The sequence below is a fragment of the Acomys minous genome (assembly GCF_964271855.1).
Source record: "Acomys minous genome assembly, chromosome: 9".
In the NCBI taxonomy this organism is placed as follows: Eukaryota; Metazoa; Chordata; class Mammalia; order Rodentia; family Muridae; genus Acomys; species Acomys minous.
The window spans coordinates 100,508,709-100,532,359 of record NC_140490.1 but is presented as its reverse complement, the minus strand read 5'-3'; the positions used below and the strand labels follow the sequence as shown (position 1 = coordinate 100,532,359).

Sequence of the window (23,651 nt, the reverse complement as noted above, 5' to 3'; positions counted from 1 at the left end):
GTAGTGTTTCTCATATTTTCACGTGTTTATGATTGACTATTTAGGATTGGATAACTTGTCAGAGAGCTCACATCTGGAGATACCTTATTCTTCCTCTTTGAGCAACCAGTTGGTGCCTCTAGCTCTTAATCTAGGCTTGTGGATTGGTGGAATTTCCACCTACCTAATAAGGCATGTTTATTGGTATGGTTGTTATGCATGTCTTATTTTGGCAACCATGTTGGGGGGATTTCCTGAGAGTAGCATCCAGGTTCTATAGTGTTTATAATCAATCCAGCTCCTTCCTCAGTGTTTCCTGAAGAATCTACTACTGACATCCTCCTAAATCAGTATAGTTTCTAATTGCATTCTAAATACTTGTTCTTGTACCCATAGGTAATTTTTGGGTTTCATACCTCACCAAAGAAACTTTTTCCCAGTAGAGATCCCTAACTAATCAAAACAGAGAATATGTGACCATGGAGGATCAAGGAACAATTAGGGACTCTGATTTTTCTCACTGAGTCACTCAATAATTTCCCTTATGCATATTATTTTAGAAACGGTTCATGTACAAGATTATTCCAATCAATGTTTAATTAATGGTATTGTAGGCATCACACTTTCATACCACAGTCATAATATATTTGTTGAATAAATTCATGAATAATGATGTTTCCATGATTCTTCTAATGTAAGGCCAAAATCTGATCGATTTTCAGAGAAAGACAAGCACAAAGCCATAGTATCACTGAGACTCAGAAGGAAATGAGCAGATACAGAGTGATACACACATAAGTGTGTGAGTGTGTGTACCTGTGGTATGAACAAAGAAGAAACCCATTGAATTCTTGTAATGTTTCTCATCTTCTCATGTGTTTATGGTTGACTATTTGGGATTGGATAACTTGTCAGAGACCTTGTCTATCTAGTCCTGGAATAGAGTGGGATGAATTGATAATCACTTGACCCCAAAAATCCTAACAGTCAATATTTTTTTCTAGGTACCCAGGAAAAAAGAACAACAAAGAAACGCAACGCTAGATTCACCTGAAACGGACACAAAGATGAGAAGTGCAGTAATCCAAGGACAGGAGCCAAGGAAATGGCAACTGTCAGGAACACATAGATGAAGCAAAATCTAAGAGGTAAGTACTAACCATAAAAAAAAAGAGAGTGAGAGAGAAACAAATGAAGAACAAACAAACAAAATAGAGTTAAGTTGAAATTCAAAGCAAATACCAGCTGTCAAGAGTATTGGAAGCTACGATGTTCAAAAGATATAACCATAAGTAAAAAATAGTAACTCTTGGGTTTGGCAATTAGGATTTCACCAGAAATAAATGTATTTAGTTGGCTGCTTTGAGTGTCTTCTTTAATGTTTGACTACACATTTTCTTGAGCCACACTAAATAATAATGGCGGAAACAGACCTGTTTCTAAGATCTCAAAGGAAACAAGTAAGAACAGTAGTCTGTTTATTTTCATTTATAGCATGCTTCGTAACATACGCTCAATGAAACTTAAAGACTTTATCCATTGGTAACCAATGTATGATTTTTTTTTTAATTTTAGTACCATAGTTACTTTTGTTATCAGCTTTTCTGTTATTACTTTCTATAACCCAAAATACATAATACAACTAATTCTGTGTAAGCGAGTTGATTGTAGGTACTGTTATTCATAGTTGCTTCTTGTTGTTTTGAGGGATCTAAGAAAAAAAAAGATCCAATCTCAAAGATTTTTTTAATGTAAGTTAATTTATGCTATGCTTTGTCACTTAGAAATTCTTGCCAAATAACTCCAGTTGCCATATGTCATGTTCTTGGTTAGAATGTCAGATTTCAGCCGCTGCTGGTCACTAAGTCTATGGATATTGTAAGAACTTACAAAATTATGCTGTATCATCACAGAAAGTTGCAATAGGCTAGGCAAGTATTTGGGAAATCCTGACAACAGTATCAATCTGAGGTGGAAATCCGAACCAGGGAATTTGGACGTTGCTGCATAGGCCATAAGTTTTGTGAGTTTTTGCTTAAAATTTGTTTTCGGGTGGCATGTTTGGTTATTAGTTGAGAGAGGGAAGCCAAGGAGTAGTTTGATTTTTTTTTAGGTGTCCACCATGGTGTATTCACCTACCGTTAACCGTTTACACTAATAGAAGTATTTTGGCAATGGGGATATATGGGAAAGGATAAGCCATTATCACGTTAGTGATCAGTCCATTTAAATGAAAAATACTGATTCCCAAGATATTGTATAATACTGAATAGTTATCTAATCTCAAGAGATATATGAACATCTTTTCTTGAACTCATTTTAAAATTATAGCCTTATTGGGCACCAATATACCAGATATGGAAGTAAGCTAGTGTGTTTTTCCACTATTATATAAAATATAGTAATTAGATACTAGATAAGTGACTTATGTACCTTATATTATAAAATTATTGTTAGAGAAACCATAGTGAGTTAATTTAAATCCTCTTTTTTAAATGATAATTCACTTAATTAAAGTCAAGGTAAAGAACAGATGTATTGGATGGTTAAGTTCAAAATTAAAGCATCTACAATGAAAATGAAAATCTCAAGAGAGTAGACTAGAAAATATTTTTTACTGGTAAGAAAAGTCTTGCTATTTAGTAAACGAGATGAAAATCTACCACGTGATTAATTTATGTTGATACCACTTCACTTAAAATAAAATATGTTATTTTATTAAGTAGTTTATTATGCCACATGATTTATGATTATTTTTAGAAGTAAGTACATCATCCTCAGGCAGCACTTTAGCCTTTAGCTACATCCCACTTTCAACATTTTGTGAAAAAAAAAATGGTACTGATGAATACCATTGAAAACCCTCAAACTGCATTGGAACCACCTTGGATAATTTTCCTGAAATTCCTGTATAATGTTCATCAGAGTCAGTCTTAAGAATAAACTATTATAGGGGGAAGAGGTCCCCCTCAGTCACAGTCATAGGGGAAGGGAGTAAGGGGAAAAAGGGAGGGAGGGAGGAATGGGAGGATACAAGGGATGAGATAACAATTTAGATGTAATATGAATAAATTAATAAACTATATTAAAAAAGAATAAACTATTAACTGAGTGGAACTCTCTTATATGAATACAAATAAGCAATACAGAAAAAGGCAAGGCTAAAACATCCTATCTATGTCTTTATAGCTCTTCTCCCATTGTCTATAAGTCATTTAGGAATTTTATATCAGTAACAAATATAGCATTTGTTACATGATTGCTGTACTAAAGACAGTTGAGAACTGTAAGAATTGCTTCTGATTAAATATTAATGTTCATTTTGAAATGTTTACTACTAATATTACTGTGTTACCATGGATTTCAGCACTGGCCAATAGAAAGGGTAAGATTTCAACCATGATCTGCAAAACTATAGGTGCATTCTCAACCAGAAAATCATTCTGATAGTTAAGCTGTTTCATCATTGGTATAAATTTAAACGAAGATCTAACTTCTACTCTGGGATTATAAAGTGTTCTCATAAATGTGTGTTGGAACAATGACTTGTCTATGGAACCTCTTTTAGTCTAGTTAGTTTACTTGTGAATAAGACAGGGTACCATATATGAGCAAAACTTTAATCTAACTGATCAGCTCAACTTGCTGTGCCTTGTGTCTTGACTCTCTAGTATAAGAGAATGTTCCAGCATGCAGTAAACCTAGACAATGGACAGCTCATCCACCACCGTTGTGGGGACTGCCTCTGCCATGAACTCTGGTGCCCCCAATTTGATCACTTCCCCTTGGTGGGGAAGCCTGGCAGCACACTGAGGCAGGAAGCAGGTTATCTAGATAAGAAACGTTAGGCTGTGGTCATATGATAGCGGGCAGGCGAAGTCCAAGTCCCTTTCTGTCAGAGGTCTAGGGGAGGGGAATAGGGAGAAAGAGGGAGGGAGAGTGGGAATGGGAAGATACAAGCAAGTGGATAATAATCAGGATGTAATCTGAATAAATTATACTAAATATATAAATTAAAAAAAAGAGTGTTCTAGATAGATGAGATTTCTACAGTGGGAAGCAGAGTAAGAAATGTCAAATAGCATGAACATTTTTTTAATACATGCCTCTGTGACAAAACAGACAAGCTAAAGACTTGACAAAATATGCAAAATAACAGATGGCTGCTTTTAAAGCCACATTCATTTCGTAAATTGCCACCTTAAGCAAAGGTAACACAAAGTAATATGAAGATAAAGTGTTCAATATATATTGGATAAGTAAGTGGTTGAATTATTTTTCTCTTATGAAAATTTCCACTCAAACAACTGGAAAAGATCAATTATTTAATAAACAAGACAAATAATTGTGTTTAGTAAGTCAAGCTCAGAAGACATAGCATTAATAAGTCAACATTGAGTATTTACTCTTTAACCTCATCTATCTATCTATCTATCTATCTATCTATCTATCTATCTATCATTTATTATTTATCAATCATCTAACTGTCTGTCTATCATCTAGCTACATATATCTATTATATATCTAATATATATATATGTATATATATAATGTCTACATGGATAATTTCGGGTTATAGAAAATCCATAAAGGTTTTCAAATCCAGTTACTGCTACAACGGAAGATATTTTTTAAATTCTCAAATGAAGCCTGCAGAATGACGCAGAATAATCTTTATGAGTCATTACCACTGCAATTGCCTTATGAAAGGGTCATCTTGGAACATAATCAGATTCAATTGAAAGTACTAATGTGTTTATTTGAAAAGTGAGGTACAGTCCTAAGTGTTGACTTTATGAACTAACTAATTGCAATAGGATTTTTATTCATAAACTTTCAATGCTAGGGAAGCATGGTGTACTTTAAATTTTCATGTGCTCTGTGCTGGTAACAAAATCTAGTTCATGGGAAACAATGGATAAATGATAGAAATTGGTTTAATTTCAACACAAAAATCTTAGTTTCAAAGAAAGTCTCCTGGCATCAAAAGTGATGAATATTTCGCTTTGTGTTCTTTCATTTGTGTAATACTAATATTTTATGGCATTTAACAATTTAAATAAATTTTTTACTATCCTGTAATAAATATTTACTACCCTGTAGCTCACTGGTTTCATGACTATGCAAGCTGGAGGCTGTGCTTATTTTAGATTGACAGAACTATATTCAGAATATAGCCTCATATTACTGGAAGAGGTCATTCAAATCAGGATGTATGCTTCTTCCTCAATAGCCTTGGTTCTCTGTTCAATAACACTGCTCAGAAAGTGAATACTGAGGGGTTAAAGAGAGACAAAAATGGGAGATTTCTTTCTTTTGAGTTTTCTCAAATGTGTGTACTGAATTGAGAAGTTTGTTATTTTAAAATGTATTCGGATAGTAGCCTAGCATAACTGTCTTCTAAGAGGCTCACATCTGTCCACTGATGGAAACAGATGCAGAGACCCACAGCCAAACAAAAGGCCAATAGGCCAAGCTTGTGGAATTTTGTTGAAGGGTTGGAGGAAGGGATGAGGGAGCTGGAGGGCTCAAGGGCATGACTACAGGAAGACCTACAGAGTAAACTAACCTGGGTACCCAGGGCCTCACAGAGACTAAAACACCAACCAAAGAGGCCTAGCCCTTCTACACAGATAGAGCAGATGTACAGCTTGGCTATCATATGGGCTGCCTAATGATGGGAGTAGATTTGTTTCTTTGTTCTTTTTTTCAATTAAAAATATTTTATTAATTTATTCATATTACATCTCAATTGTTATCCCATCCCTTGTATCCTCCCATTCCTCCCTCCCTTCTGCTTTTCCCCTACTCCCCTCCCCTATGTCTGCGACTGAGGGGGACCACCTCCCCTTGTATATGTTCATAGGGTATCAAGTCTTGCTATCCTTCCTCTGAGCGCCACCAGGCCTCCCCATCAAGGAGACGTGGTCAAAAATGGGGCACCAGAGTTCGCATGAAAGTCAGACCCCACTCTCCACTCAAAGGCAATTTTTTAAAAAATTGGTTAATTTATTCAGATTACAACTCAATTGTTTACCCCTCACTAATATCCTTCCATTCCTCCCTCATAGATTTGTTTCTATTGCCTAAGTTTGGATCCCTTTCCCTTGGTTGGTATACATGGCCAAGTCATAGTGGGAGCGAATCTGCTTAGTGCTGCTGTGACTTGAGGTGCCAGGGCGGGTTGGTACCCGCTGGGGGCCTCCCCTTATCAGATAAATAGGAGAGGAGGCACAGAGAGATGGCCATGAGGGTGGGAGGAGGAGGAGGCTGGGATTAGGCTGTAAAGTGATTGGATAAATAAATATGTGAAAAATATATTCCTGGACTAATTCTTATTTTACAACCATGGGGCTATTTCTTTGGGTAGATTATACTTGTGATGTGAAACAAAAATTCAGAGTCCATTTTCCGGGAGTTGTCAAAGAACTAAAGTAAATGCCAATGATATTTATGTAAGCTTTACAAATGTTAGAAATTTTAGAGATGAAGTAAACCTAGGAGAAGAATAAATACATTAAAGCATTTCAAATAATACTGCTCAGTTGGGAAGAGAAAAAAATTTGTTAAGAAAGACCTTTCAAAAACATTAGCATTACTCGTTATTGCTTGTCATATATCGAAACTATATTTAACACACTGAATATGCATCAATATATGTAAGGTTTACTGATTGAATAAATAAAGCAAAACCTTTTTAAAGATTATATATATATATATATATATATATATATATATGACCTGATCAAATTAATGGACAACTTCTAAAAAATTGAGTTGTTTTTATTATTAATTTTAAAGAGACACAAATCAGCTAACTAAATTTATTCAGGGCTTCCTTGTAGATAGATGAGATTTTGAGGTGGACAGCCTTAATAATTTCTATCTGTTGCCATGAACTTCATTGTATCGTCTCTTTCTATTAAGTATAACTTGGATATAGTGATTATATTAAACAAACTGAATAATTCAAAAACCAGAGCATGACATGTCTAAGATTAAATGACAAAGAAAGCCTGCCTTCCATCGTTGGTCCAACAGTATTCTCTCTTGCTCTCAGAGCACGTTTTCTGGGGACAGAAAGTTGCCTTTGGATGCACTGTGCTTTTGTTTGCTTGTTTTGATTCATTTTGTCTTAGAGCAGGATGTCATGTGGCTGAGGCAAGCCAGGACTCCTCATCCTCCATTTTTCTCATGCTAGAATTACACACATGTGCCACCATGCCTGGCATGAGGTACCAGTGTCTTTAGCAAACTAGGTAGACATACCCTGAGGCTTTGCCGCATCTCTGTGAACTAAGTTAGATTGAAACTCAACCAAAGAATAGTTTTACAATGGCAGAGGACCATAGCTCTGTCAGTACTTTGAGTAATTTAGAGGGGTATATGAACTAAGCCAATGATACCACACTAACTCAAACGCAGATTACTGAGAGACGTATGTGGTAAGCTCATAAGTGTTTGTTATTTTAAGATAAGTTTTAGTAATTTTTAGGTAGCAGAGACAGCTAATACACACATCTCCAGAAGACCTAAATAAGAAATAATTATGAGATCACATAGGTCTGAACATAGTTGAGAAGCGACCAACCTTAACAGATGAACCCTCTGTCACATTATTTTCTTGTCTTTGAAATCAGAGAAAGTTGTTTTATTATTATTTTAAAATTTCATCTTTATGCACATATTACGGCATAAATTTTAATTGTTTACTCTATTTCAATATGTGGAATGTGCTCCCACATGAAGAGAGTTTATTTTGGGGGTTCTTTGGAAGATGAGCCACTCCTAAGTGACTTCATGAACAATGTAGTTGAGATCCACAGATGTAACGGTCCCAGGGTTCCCCTTTTTAGTCCATTAATTCACATTTCATTCAACTTATCCAGTCATACATTATCTACTCAAAATAGTTGGATTGAGTGATTATTTTAGACAATAAAATATCCTACTTCTAAAATGAGCTCAGGCGGCACAAGTCCAAATATCCATAGTCAACCAAATTAAGACAAATTAGAGAGAGAAATTCCTATATATGTTTCTGATATTTGAAAGCATGTCTTACAATAAACAACAGATTTTCTTCCTTCTTTATTCCTAATGTTATTATACTGGTCTATAATTCACACCCCTGGGTAATCTCAATAGCAAGCCACTTGTCTTTGTCAACCCCTCACCTGGCCATTCCCCACCTCATACCTTATTGCTATACTCTAGCTCTTTAAGGGCTGTTCCTATCCCACCACATATGATAGAGAAGCATCAAATATAGACCCCAGAGGTGTGGTACATTGTTCTCTAAAAGTCTGGTGATTTTTATATGTTCAAATGAGCTGGGTATTAAAAAAAATATATACCTCAAAGCAAAGATCAGTCAGATCTGTAGCGTTTAGGAACAGTGCCAATCCATCAAGTGGCTATCTGTATTAGGGACTGCATGGGCCACAGCTTTCACTATTCTCCATAGACTAAAAACTTAATCAAGGGTAAGTCTTATCAATAAGGCACAATTAAATATGAGAGTGGTCTCTTCTTAATAAAGGTTCACGGAAGCCCACAGTAGTCATTTAAATCAGATTTTATGTTAATTTTTGCTTTTTGTAGAAAATAGAAATCATGTTACCATAGAAAAATATCTTCAGCAAGAAAACTCATTTTATTCTAACATTATGTATAATTCTATATCTCTCATAATCTAATATGATCATTACCTTTTCATTAGCAGAAATTACAAATATCACTTTTTCTTATTACACAATATTTATGAATCATACATTTTTAAAAGAAGTGTCATTGAAATATGTAAATAAACATGCTATCTTTCATATTGTACTGTCAGAATAACTTATGCAGAAATTAAGAATGATAATCCTATTTGCCATTCATATAAGGTTGGAGAGCAACAAAATAATATTTAAGTGAATGACATTTAATAATGTGAATTCCTATACAACCATTGATATTTTAATATCTGCATATTCTTTATTCTGAAAGTAAGTTTAATTTGCACCATATTTAGAGTTTAGTTTTTAGATCAAATTTAATTTATTGAAAATTTGGCAAAATGTACAGTGTTACCACTTATGTCTGCACTTACTCTCTCTCAAAAATTTCTCTTAGTTTATCATCATCATTAGTGTGGTAGAACTATAATCATCAGAGTAATAATGATATGCTATTAACTTCACTCCATGTTTTATTCCAGGCTTTATCACACATAATATGGTGTATGGATTGTACCACCGTAATAACACATACATACCGTTTACAATATTTTATAGAATATTTTACTACCTTAAAAATCCCATATCCTACTTGTAGTCTTGGTTTAAAAAATAAAAATAAAAAGTCACATGCCCTAATAATATTTTTTCAAGAAATTATTAAATAATTACCTTTACTAATTATTTCTAACTCTCTGCCTTTCTAAGCGACAAATGGATAATACACCAAAAAAAAAAAAAAAAAAAGGAAATGAATAAGTGGTGGCAGAGGTTACTGTCTTAAAATTGGTCAATCAAAGAACCATGTACAAATAGGGAAAATAATTTAAGTATGCATTACCAATTAATATATCCCGTAAACTAAATGAACAAGATAGATCCTGGTAACACATGCCATTTATCTGGGAAATATGCTTGAGATATAATGTTAAAAAGAACAAAGCAGTGACAGAATGAAGGTGTCATTGATTTCAAAGATTAGGAGATGAAATCATGACCATGCCCACAATAGTGAGTGCTCACACACCCCTGTTGCTGCACATAAACACTACCGATTACATGTGTGCTTTCTGTCAGAACAGAAGCTAAAGCCACCTTGGCAGGTGACTTGTACCATACACTGTTTATACACCCTATACCACTTTAATGGTAGTATGATAGCCCCTATGTAAGAAAATAAGTGTTGAGCCTGAAAGTTTGCCCAGACACAAGCTCCAATACAGTCAAGAAATTTCTGATGTCCTATTTCATTTGCTATTATTTGCTGTGCTGAGTAATTTTATGTCAGCTTGACACATGCTATGGTCATTTGAGAGGAGGGAACCCCAGTTAAGAAAATGTCTTCTTAAAATTGGACTGGAGGCAAGCACATAGAAAATTTTCTTAATTAGTGATTGATGTGTGAGGGTCCAGCCCACTGAGGTTGGGGTCTTCCTTGGGATGTTGGTCCTTGCTTCTATAAGAAGACAGGGTGAGCAAGCCAGTAAACAGCGATCTTTTATGACCTGTACATAGGCTCCTTTCTCCAAGTTCCTGTCCCACTTGAGTTCCTGCTCTTATTGATTTTGATGATGAATTATTATATGAATCTGTCGGTGAAATAAACTCTTCCCTCCCCAAGTTGCTTTTGGTCATGGTGTTTAATCATTGCCATAGTCACCCTAAGTAAGACATTTTGTCTAATTTGTAACTGTTGCTTTTTTATATATTATTTTTGAGTGCATATGTGACTCACATGACTGACAACTGATTCTCATTTTTACTGTGAAAAAGATGATGGTCACAATTCCAATCCTGTTGTTTCCCTTCTAATTAATTTCCACCCAGTACATTAACCTTTATTCCCAAATGCCTTTTCCCATCCCTTGACTCATTCTTGTTATTCATCACATTCTTTCAGTGCCTTAAATCTGCTGAACATCAACACAGAACTGTGTTTATGACTAATACCAAACACAACAGAATAATTGCAGCATCTGTAGGAACAGCCTTTAGGCAATGGAGTGTCATGGCATTTGAGTAAATTTGGCTTACAAAATATCTCCCTATGTGCTACTCTGATGAACAGTTACTCCTGTGACATAGATTTAAAATGTATTATGTTAAAAAACAAAACAAAACAAAACAGAAAAACTAACTAGGGTTAGAAGTGGTAAAGAATTCAACTCTACATCACATAGCACATTTTATCAAAATTTCCTATTTTTGTTATAACACTCTGTGTTTCATTTTCACATAGGATGACCAAGTGATAATGTCCTCAGCCCCAACATTGTTAAAGCTTTTTGTTCCTCCTGCATAACACTTGAATATACTGAGTAAAAGCAGAGAAACTCAGATTTGTATGCAATTCATGTAATTCATATTCCCCGTCTAATTCAGTTTCTGTTGTTGTTATTGTTGTTGTAGTTGTTGTTGTTGAAGTTAGGGTCTATGAGCTAGAACTTTCACACATTAAAACTTTTCCAAAATCATGTCATATGTTAAGCTCACCAGGAAATTTTGACATACTTGTATGTTCATTTTTTTACTACAGCAGTCAAGAAAGAGCAGCTCCTCCACACCCACAGCCCTCCTTTTCAGAATGGCTCGCTGCATCAATAAACAGCCCCTGGAGAGCACTGTCCAAATTTTAGTCACTATAATTTTTACCTTTTCCAGATGTCATATGAAGAATTTTTTTCTTCTGAGTTCAGCTTCTTTTATCTATGTATTGTAGTCATCTGATTTTATATACTTCTGACTAGTATTTCATTATAAATATATGCCACCAAATATTTGGCTCTTCTCTGGTAGATGAATACTTGTGTCTCTGGGAGACTCTTCCTATTCAAACTACAGCATTCAGGTATTCACAATGACATTATTGGCTTTTTTCTTTTAAAAAAATGACTAGAGGTATGATTGAAGGACCTCCTGATAAGTATATATATATTGGGGTTAACTCTTTTAATCTTTTTAATTAAGATTTTATTGTATTTTGGCAAATATATTTATATTATTACATGTAATTTGAAAAACTGCACTCAGCAGGAAAAACCACGAAACAATAAGGGATTATATGAATGTTACATTCAAGGTGTTTTGGCTAATTGCATTTGGCAATCTTGTAGAAAACATCTTTCCTATCTTGCTGAGTTTAAAATTATGAATGAAAATCAATATCTATCATCTCTCATCCATGCCAATTCAAAACCTCTATCTAGACCTAAAAACATCTTAACCCCAAAACAGCTTAGGTTAATTGTAAAACTAAACTATATGGTCTTCAACTCCATCAGAGCTTTGAGAAGGAGTGAAATTAAATTACTTGAGTGAACCAGAAGTGCAGGTTAGCAGCTTCAAAAATGAGAAGGAAAGAAAAAAATGATAGAATCAGTTTATTACCTGAATAGTCACCCAAAATTCTCTATAATGTTGGAGAATCATCGTCAACCTTCTGGCCCAATATAGCTGACAGACATATTTGTGAGACAGGAACTATTGAGGACTTGCTTACCCTGTCTTGGTAGAGTTTGGTCATCAACTCTGCCTGTATCAAAGCTTGCCCATTTTTAGGCAGGATTCTGTCTGTGGTAGAATTGAGTACATTTTCCCCAGTGGCTTGTTTGCCACATTGGAAGCCATCTCCACAAGGAGGATCTTTGATGCTCATCATCTTCTTGAGGTAGGCTGGATGTTGCCAGGAGGTAACCTGTCTTATAGTCAAAGAATCTTTAAGATATTAAAAGCTTCTTAAATGCCATATTCTGTAGGTCTCTGAGGCTTTGAAGACTTTATCTAACTACTTTACCTTATCTATCCATAGTCTCATATCTATTTGTTAAATCTAGGAAATTTTTAATTTGCCACACAAACAATAAACTTTCAAATTGTTTCCTAAAGTATTGGATCTTTCCTTCTATCTCCACCCATAATATGGAGACTTTTATTTACTTTTCATTTTCACCAGCACTTGCATTTTGTGGTTTTTAATTTTGTAGTCATTCTATTATATATGTAGTGATACCAATTTTCAGTCTTAATATACTTTTCTTTGTGTATCAGTGATGATGTACATGTTTTCAAAGTTATATTTGACATCAGTATATAAACTTTGATGATGTAGCTTTGAAAATCGTTTGAACATCTATAAAATCAGGGTATTTTTCCATGAGTGTAAAACAATTCATCTTAAGTCTACAGAATAAAAGACATTTATCAGTTATGTTTGTGTGTATTTTATCTTAGCGTATTGCTCATATATTTTATTTCCACTATTGTCTTTCAATTAATTTTTAAAAGTAAAATCATTAACTTGTATAAGTTAATTATCCTAAACAGTTTGTAATAGCAGCTTTCAAAAGGACTGGAAGTAAACCTTATATTTGTAAACAATTTATGTAGGTCCAATACCTCATACCAGAGTACAAACATACTCTGCATATGTGTATCAAAAATAACCTTACATTTGAATCAATATATAACATTCTACACCAATGTATGAAAGAGCCTTATTTTTGCATTAATATAAAGAAATCTATACTAAAGAATTAGACAATATTTGAGAATGACAACAGTTTTACAGGTGAGGAGTAGATCTAATAATCTATCCTTTTCTCTTATTATTTCTATATGTTTTGTATATGATATTCCTATATTTCTCCTTTTCATTGTGTTGATGTTTATATTTTTCATCTTACATCTGGGTCCCAGTATCTCCCTCCTCTCCTTTATATATTACTGTCTCATCCACTTACTCCTTTCCTCCCTTGTCCTTTTCCTCAGAAAAGGGATCCCCTCTCCTCTCCCACCCCCCATAGCAACCAAACTCGGCACATCAAGTCACATCAGGACAAAGCACATCCTCCACTGGGGCCAGGGAAGGCAGCCCATCCGAAGGAAAGTGATCCAAAAGCAGGCAATAGAGACCATATCAGAGACAGTCCTGGCTCCATTTGTTAGGGTACTCATGTAAAGACCAAGCTGCACATCAAGTACATATGTGTCAGAGGTTAATGGTAAATTGATCTGACGCATGGTGCTGTCAGATACAAATCTAGCCTATCGCAGAAATATACATGCTAGGTTGAAAAGATAGTAAATATCTAAAACAAGGAACATTTCTCTATTCAGATGAATTATAGATAGGTGATAGATAGATAGATAGATAGATAGATAGATAGATAGATAGATAGGACTATGTACTAGGAAAATATAAATGTAATTAGACAGATGGTCATCAGAAACTTCAGAGACCTACAGAATATGGCATTAAAATATGTTTTTATTAATTTAAGGCCTTTTTGACTTGAGACACATCAGCAACCTCAATGAAGATGATGAGTGTTGTAAAATATCCTTTTAGACATAGCTTCATTAGTTGCAAGCTAATGAACAAGATTTGTATGAAGGAGTTGACTGCTAATCTATGCCATGATGGAGTAAGAAAGTCCTTCACATTTTATGCTTGATAATTATGTCTGCCAGATATACTGGGCCAAAAGGATGAAGATGATACTCCAATGTTATAGAGATAAAGTGGGTGACTGACCAGGCAGTAAACTGTCTCTGTCATCTCTTCATGTTGGAAGCCTGATCCCATGCCATCTGCTTTTAATAATTTCTAACAAGCTACCTTTCATCCATAAACTTTCTAATTATCATCATCTGGGCCAAGTCTCCATCCATGCCAGCCATATGCTTCTCCTCCATCTAACCCATGATGCCATAACCACCTTCTCCTCTCTCCAGGCTCTATTCTTCCTGATATTCTCCCTGTCTTCCCACTCCCGGAACCTTAGCTATGTCTATTTCATCTGCCCTGCCCAGGTGTTATGGTCTTTTATTAATTATCATAAAAATACTTCAGACTAACAGGGTAGGGAGAATTGGACAGGTAAGGAACAGTTGGCTAAGGGAAACCAACTGTTGGCTAACAACTAGCTAGAGGAACTAGTTGTTGAGGAAATATTGAGGAACTGGAGGAGAAAAAAATATACTGACACCTAGGCATAAATTACGGTGCAAACTGAAAGGCCTTCTAGTCCAGGAGAACTTTATTTTTCTTCTGCATCTTTCTACTTATTGCACCAACCCAGTACTTTATTTGAAGTGAAATTCATGTTTTTCATAACAGATTACATAATGATTTTCTCATCTCTTAACAATCAATAGAGTCCTTAAAAACCAACAGAGCAAGAAAGCAATCTAACAAAGAAATACAAAAGTTCTGTATAACCTACAATAGAGCATATAGAAAAACTCGATCAATATCTAAGCAATTGTCAGCATGAACTGAATATTTTTTAAACAATACTCTGGAAAGTTTAATTATAAACTTCCCTAGGCTAAAGCCATTATATTTATATGATTGTCATAGCAACATAGCTTGAAATCAAATGTCCTCAACACAGAAAAAAACTTAAATTTCTTCCAGTCCCACATCAACAGGTGTGCTATCCAAGCCTAGGCTAACTGACAAGGGGTAGTCTATTATAAAGTATCTGTAAATCATACCAAGCCCACCTCCTATTACTTTAAAAGCAAATTCTAAAGAAACAAGTTTTACTTTTCAACAGATAACAAATCCAACCAGGTACCATTTTGTCAAAGTCTTAGCTTTCTTTTCAAGCAGTTTTTGCCTGACTGATCACAATGCTCAGAGCCAAGGCTGTCTCATTGTCTCAAGCCTTTGGGCAGATGCCTTCTTTCAAAATTATCTGTGGGAAAAAGTTTTCCATTGTGAATTTCATTAAGGTTCATAGTCAACATGAGAAATAGAGAAAAAGACAGTTTTATGACAAAAAGTAGATTTCAAAGACGTTTTAGGAAAAATTACATCTAGACCATACATTATATTTAATGGGAGTGATGATCACCCAAAGATCTTTGGAACTTTGTCTAGCAAAGCTTCAGCAGCTGTTCTGGATGTCTAAAGACCATGCTGGGCAGTTGGAGGTCTTTGGACAAGCCTCTATTACTTGCCATCATGTCTGTGACATATTTTGTTTTCACAGAAACACTATGAGATTTTCTTAGTATAGTATAATAGTATATTTATATCATGCTGCTCTACATTAAAATTATCTTATAATTTCTTATATTTTATGTATACATCTTACACTGAGATGTCAATTTCTTTTAAAAGTAAACATTTATTGGGAATTAGAGCAATTGGAATGACATCAACATGATAATAATTTTATACCTTTATGCTTCTAATATAAGTATATTATACACCTCAAATTTTCATTGACTTTCTTTTGTTGACTCTTCATGGTTTTACGAACACCATAATCATGAATAATTTGTAAATTTATTGTTGGTTAAGTTTTTTAAATGATATTATAAATCTATGTCTTTTGCCTTGTCCAACAAGAGAGCACTTACAATCATGTGCAGTCCAGAACATTCCAAGAAATAGAGCTGTCTACATCTGATTTGCTCACTTTTCCAATGACAGTAGACTCGTGTGAATATATTGAATGCTGATTTGAAGAACTGAGAGGGAGAAGTACTCTTACTGGTGAGGAAAAGGAGCCGTGTATACCTTCACCCTTCTTGAAGGCTATCCCACACTTATATGAAAGGGTAACTGGAGAAAAGAAGAGAAATACAGCAGTTCAATCATCCCCAAAGAACCAGAATGAGGGGAAATCCAGTTTTTAAACATTGAGAATGATTATATTCATCATTTAGGTTTGTGGAAAACACATATATACTGATTCTTTTTGTCAACTGGCAGAAGGGCTCTGAGCTTTTAAATGACACTGTTAGAACCCATTTCTGGCCTTATTTTGCCAATCTTATAATTAATTCATTCAATTATTTTTATTCAATGAAAATCTAAATTACACAAACAAAATTATGTTAATACAGCATTAAGCGAAAATATACTCACAATTCTTTGGGTTCTAAATATAGGCAACCCAGCATGAATATTCATAATATAATTAACTGGGTTGCATATTCTATTTGCTCTGAAAATTGATACAGATAAATGGAACTGCCTTGCATACAAATTTGTCTGACTACTTGCTTTAGTATTCTCTTGTGTTCAAGTCTTTTCAAGTTTGATTTATGTCACCTTTTGAGTAGAACAGAAAGTTACCAAATCTGAGAGGGGTACACTTGAGAAATAGAATCCTAATCTACTTGAAAGAGAGAAAGGCAGATATGAAAGGTGAAGGAAAAACATATACACTAGGATTGGGAATATTTCATAATTTTTAAATGTGTAAATTCAATGTCATATTTCCAAACCAAAGTGGCAAGATGCCTTCATTCTGATACACAGTAACGATACAGATCAAATTAAACAAATCCCAATCAAAAGAAAGCCCTCCTAATTACCTATAGTGTGAAAATTCAGGGTCATTTAAAGTTTGGGTTTTTACACTGTTTTGTTACCTTCGTTGCTGTGACAAAACAGCTAAGACAATTTCCCTCATAGTAGGTTACTTTGAAGCCTGATTTTGGAGGCATTATCCCATCATTGTTTGGTTCTAATGATGATGGGCCTTTGTTGAGCCAGATCATCATGGTGGGAGGTATCAGATAGAATGAAAGATGTTCACTGCATGGATGTTGGAATATGAGGAAGAGAACACAAGGAGCCATGGCACAAGATACATCTGTCAATGACCCCATTCGCCTATTCCTTATACTTCTATAGTCGCCTCCATTAGAACATGCCTTGAACATGTGTGTCTTGGTGGAACATTATGGCTTGAAAATAAAATACTTCTTAGGGAGGCGGTGGAAACCAAAATGTGCCTTTAATTGTCATTTTAACAAAAACCATGATTTCAACTTCATATTTGTAAATCATAGGGGAAAAACTGGTCAAAACATCTTTAAATAATGTTCTTAAATTATTATCTTTCTGCAATCAATATGGTAACTATTAGATTTCATTTGCATTATTTTAAGATGAGTTCATAAATTTTGTTATCATTCACTTTGTATTTCATCTTCATACTTTGAAATTTCAATCTAATTATTATATACATTATTTTTGCCTTTCCACCTGCCATGTTGAGACCCTTTCTGTCAGGTTAGTATCAACTACAGCTATGGAAACAAGGTCTAGATTACTGAACACAATCCAGTTTACCACTTACATAATGCATGGAGTGAAACCATATTTTCAAGCGTCTTCAGAATCACTAAATGAGCACTTTACCAATAAAATGACACTGCTGACATTAGAAAGGTCAGAGTGTAACTAGCTATGACCTCACAGATCTCAGAATTGCTGCATTTCAGCATATCACATTCTCATTTCAAAATGATTGCAAAGCATTTTCCTAAATAGGTTTAAAGATTATTCCAATTGGAAATCCTGTAAAATAAATTAGAACTCTAAATACATTTATTGGAATTTGGAATTTATAATAATGATTTGGCTCAAGCTTAATTCTAAAATTAGATTGCCTTTTCAAATAGAATATTTGAATTCTGTTTTATTCAGCTGTGTTCCACTTTTACATTAAAAGAGAAAATTAAAAACTGATCTATTTTTCTAATGCCTTCCAGATTGAATAGTGCTAATATTTTCAGCTAGGAGAAACATATGGGATTTTTCTGTTTTTATGATTCAAATAACTTTTCTGTTTATATTTGTTTTTTAAAGGCATAACAAGGTGTAGGTTTCATACAGCATTTTCATATATAATATATGTTGATTATTCTCTTCCGATTCTCTTCCATCTTCCTGCATTCCTCTTATACCCTTTTATCCTCAAGATCCCCATTTTATTTTTCATATCACTTTTACTACTCTTCTCTGGCCCCTTAATACCCATGTACCCCTATTAAGGTCCTTTTTCTAGTTTCTTTACCTATACCAACCCTCATTCTCACAGAAATATACATGAATACAAATTCAAAGTGAGCACCACACAGGAAGGGAAACATGTGGCAGTTTTCTTTCAGAGTCTGGTTTGCTGTACTTAGTATAATAATTTCAAGAGCCACTAGTTTTGCTGCCAATTTATTAATTTCATTTTTCCTTGTGTCTGAATTAAATATTGTTATGTTCATTAGCCGTTCATCCACGAGGAACAACTCAAATGAGCCCACTCCCTTTCTATTATAAATAGGCTAATGATAAACAAGGTTGTGCATGTATCTCACGGGTAGGACCCCTTGGATATGTGCTTGAGAACTGTATAGCAGGGTCTTGTGGTAATTCACTATCAAGTCATTTTTGAAACTTTCATACTTACTTCCAGAGTAGCTGTACCAGCTTCTACTCTCGGTGAAAAAGGGTTCCCATTTCCCCACAATGCCAGTATTTGTTGACATTTGCTTCCTATAGGATAGCCACACTAACTGCACTGAGAGAAATTCAAAACATTCTTACTCTGTATTTTCTTGATCCCTGAAGATACAAAAAAAAAAAAATTAAAATCACTGTCCATTGGTGTAGCATTAGTAGTAGAGTAGTGACCCTTGTTGTCTTCTCCATTATTTTTCAATAGGAAACAATTGGAAAAAAAACCCTGAAAATCAAAGTATAACACAACAAAAAGCATTTAAAATCAGAGTTCAAAACTTTTAAGTAACTCATTTCCTCTTTTGTGGTACTATATACTATATGATTTGATACGAACAGTCTCTCATTTAGCATTATGTGAATTTTAGTATCACATGTACTCTGTTTAATGGACATACTAATGTTCTGATTTTTTTTCCATAAAAGACAATATTGTATCAATTTGTTTTCAAATTTGATGGTGTTTAGAGTAGAGTGAAGATGGTGCTTGTTAGGGCTCATATATCCCAGCATTTGTATCAAGTTATCTCTAGCTCTCAGTTTGACCCAAACCTCATGTTACCTGGGAAAAGGAACCTCAACTGCTCCTCATTCTGACTGAACTCAACTTCAATCAGGCTGGCTTATGTCAAAGTAAGTCTGTGAGATATTCTATTAGTTACTGCTTGGTGTGGGAACACCCAACCTGTTGTTGGCACTTTCATCCTTGGACAGTTGAGTTTGGGCTGTATGAGGAAGCTACCTGAGCAATCAAGAAATAAGATGCAGGTATACACCTTCCTCCATGGTTTGTCTTTTGGTTCCTGCCTTGAGTTCCTGTCCCAAATTTCCTTAGTAACTGACATATCTCCCAATGTAAGATGAACAAAAGCATTTCTTCCTCAAATTCCTTTTTTAAAAATTTGTTTTATCATGACAAAATGGAAAGAAAAGTAGAATATCTAAGCACAGTTTGAAAGAATCTAGTGGTATATGACTGAAATTAAACATTTTAAGTTAATAGTTGCCTGTGTATTTTAAGATAGAGTGCATTGATTCTTATAATTTGCAAGCATTACTGTTTAGGCCCCAAATTTAAAACAAAACATATGAGTTGACTTAACTGGAGTAAGAGCAAAGTACAAGGAAAGTGATACTCAAAACTGGACAGGAAAACTCATGAGTCTTATGCTGTTCAGTGAAGCATCTTGGGAAGATTTGGACACAGTGTGTTTCATAATGAACGCATGGATCACATGTCTTTGAAGGCTGAAAGATTTGTCTCACTTAAGACAGACTTTGTGATTTTAGTTTTTCATTCAAGAGTGACATTACTGGTTTGTAAAATTGTTTCTTTGAGCACAAAAAAATTGGTGACACATGCCTTCATTTCTGAGGCCAAAGATCCAAGAGTTCAAGGTTAAATTCAGCTACACAATGACATCAGGGCCAGTTTGTGCCATGTTGAAATGCCATTTCAGAAAACAAAGAGAAAGAAAAAAATTCAATACTTATGTTTCTTGAACGTGGAGTGAAATGAACGTTTACAAAGGAAAAAAGGAGAATTTTGACCTGTATGCAAATGCAGAGGTATTAACCTGCTGAACAGAAAGCCCATCTCACTTGGTGAGTGGCTATCCATCATTTCACGTACTCATCGTTCATCAAACTGCATATCCGAATACCAAAATCACTTGTGTTAGACTTCTTTTTGGGAGGGCCTGATCACTCCAGTTAAAGTACTTGGAAAATAAACTAACACAGAAGTTCCTATATTGGTCACACTTCATGAACACCACTTCAACTGTATGGTATACAGATTGAAATGTTTGAATTCTCAGGTCAATTGTGGGAGTTATAATCTTCACCGTGTTCCTGACACCTGTCTTTTTTTCATTCTGAATATTGTGCTAAATAGAAAAGCATTTCAGTAGTAAGTGAATGAAGCCACGGGTCAATGCTTTTTTCCATATGTCTATGGGAGACTTGGCAAGAAACTATAGAAGTAATTCTAGAAGTTCTTCCTAGGTCTCTTTAGGTTTTAAGATATCAGAGATGGACATATCACACTTAGCAACAGTGCAGGGCTTTATATAGGCCCCCTTATTTGGTGAGAAATAATTATTATAAAGCATATAATTAGCTTTGAACTGGAAGGATGAACATAATCTTGCTTGTACCATTGCTCTCTTACTCCCATTTTCCCACCATTCTCTGTACCTCAGTGTCCTTGATGGTAAAACAGAGGTTTCACCCATGATTTCTGAGGCTAAACTTCATGGTGAAGTTGCCCTGGTTCTATCACAATTAACACAGTTAAAACTCTGGACAGGAAAAAGACAAACAGAATACCAGCTAAATTAGTCTCTCCCATGTCAGTTAAAACAAACAAACAAACAAACAAACAAACAAAAACAACTCCCCTGCGTGCTATAATTGAGTTTTTCCTGAGTCTCTCACTCCCATTTTTCTACAATGTTTTATCTTCATACATGAAGGTAACTAGACTGACACCACCCATAAGTTTTCGTCAAGTACCCCTGGAGGTTTGTTATGGAATTAAATAGAATCCCCACCACAAAAAAGATGTTACCTATTAAGGGCGCAGTTGTGCAGCACAGCCATGTGTGCTTGTACATCACTCCATCGCAAAGTTGCTCCAATTTATAGACAATACAAATAGCTGAAACATGCTCTCCTTCAGAGAAGCCCTTTCAAGTCAGTTTTCAAGTAAAACTCCAAATGGCTCTAGATTACAGCCAGCCTGCCGCCTCCACCTCATCTCTGATGACAATTCAAGACAGCTGCTAAATTTAACATGCCTTTACTGGAACCCGGGGCTTCCTGCACAATAGCTGCCTGTGTGCTGCCAATCCCCAGGATGTACTCAACTTTTGAATTGCTGCACAGCAGCCCTGCTGATCCTTAATCCTTGTGAATACAGCATTGACACATGGCCAAGAATGTCAGAGGATTCATTTTTAAAGGGAAAAAAAAAATAAGAACCAAAGGGAAGGAAAAGCTCAACCTGACATGTTAAGACACATCCTGTGAGGCAACAAAGAGGGAGGAGGGGCAAGAAGGCCGTAAATACAAGCAGTCCTCGATAGGCAGATGGTTCTTGTTCTGAAAGTTCATTTGCAGGCCTGCCATTTGGAAACCGGAGTGTAATTCTCTATAGAAACAGCAGTTTCCTTCTCGTCTTAGTTACTTTCTGGTTGCTGTGATAAAATATGGGGGAAATGAGTCAAATCCCAGAAGGGGGAGCTTATCTGGGCCTTTGGTTACAGAGGGTTAAGAAGAGACCCTGTGGCACAAAGGCATGGCTGCAAGTGGAACACGTGGTGGCAAGAGCAGGAAGCCGAGGAGAGAGAGAGAGAGAGAGAGAGAGAGAGAGAGAGAGAGAGAGAGAGAGAGAGAGAGAGAGAGAGAGAACTAGAAGTCTATAAAATGCCCAAAGCCCTTCCCCAGTGATCTATTCTCCCCGGCAAAGCAATTTTATCTCCCCAAGCAAGCAGTGCTACCAAATGGAGACCTAGGGTCAAATACTGGAGCCTACGGATGCCATTTTTCATTCAAACCACCATAATGAGTCCCATGATAAGCCAGCCATAACTTGACGCCAGTCTAAAAAGAAAGAAAGAAAAAAAAAAGGTTATACATATACATACATGTCTACTTTCTAGCTAATTGGTGAATCCTGCTTTATTCATTAATTCCCAAAGTAAATTGGCATCATAATAACTTGTAGGTGGAAGCTACACAGCCAGGGATACAGAACACATCCTTGCTTTCATTTGGGTATATTGTAATCTGTTTGCCTCACTGAGATCCTAGCAGCATTGTTCTATTTACAAAGTCTAAAAAGGCAGTTGTACATTCCGATATGCAGTGTTCACAGGAATCCCTTCCTGTACTGAATGGTCTGGATCTCAACTTGTGATAACTCTAACTGTGACAAAGCACTTACAATAACAAGGCATAAAAAGAGAAAGGTTTAGATTACCTCATGCTTTCAGCCTGTGGTAGTTAGATCCTGTTGTCTTTGGGCCTGTGGTGGTTCAGTGGATCCTGGTGGGTGAGTACAGCAAACAGTTGCTCACTTCATGGCAGCCAGGAAGTAATGAGAGAAAAGAAACTGTTGACACTCTGTTACCTCTTTCAGACTCACATCCTTATGCTCCTGCTTCTTCCTGGGAATCCCCGTCTCCCAATGATTCCCTTGCTATAGGCTTGGGAGCAAACTATCAGCAGATGAATATTTGGGAGACACTGAACATCCAAACCATGGTAAACATCAGTGTTGCTGGGTTTAGGTAAAGTGGTTAAAAGAGTAACAGTATCATGAATGGGAAAAACATAGGACTAAGTGGTAGTAATCTATCTTAAGTAAGAAATGGATTGACTCAGCATTTAATTATCAATTATTTGTTACTCCTTTCAAAGACAGAGAGCTGGACTCTTGGAGTTTGTCTTTGTGCCTTAAGACCGTTGACCTTCTCAGAAGCACAATCACTAGCTAAACAAATACTTGATTCTTTCCTTAGGGGAAACTTGACTTTACCGGCATTCTTCAGCATCTGTGTTCATTCTCAGTTGCGGCCTTGCATCTGACCTAGCACCCCAGGGAACTATTTCCTTTCTGTTAGTAGTCTCCACAGCCTTGTGAAAGATGTGTTCCTCCTGTGTCTCAAAGTCTGCTGTTCAAC

At 35.5% G+C, this 23,651-nt stretch overlaps 1 protein-coding gene across 1 annotated transcript in view; it reads left to right on the top strand.

Moving 5' to 3' along the window:
• The window catches only part of LOC311604348 (uncharacterized protein), a 349,080-nt gene that overhangs the window by 145,128 nt on the left and 180,301 nt on the right, over nt 1-23,651 (top strand). The window contains exon 8 of the mRNA XM_084794122.1: nt 984-1,127. The gene's annotated coding sequence lies outside the window, so the exon portion shown is untranslated. The remainder of the gene's footprint in view (nt 1-983; nt 1,128-23,651) is intronic.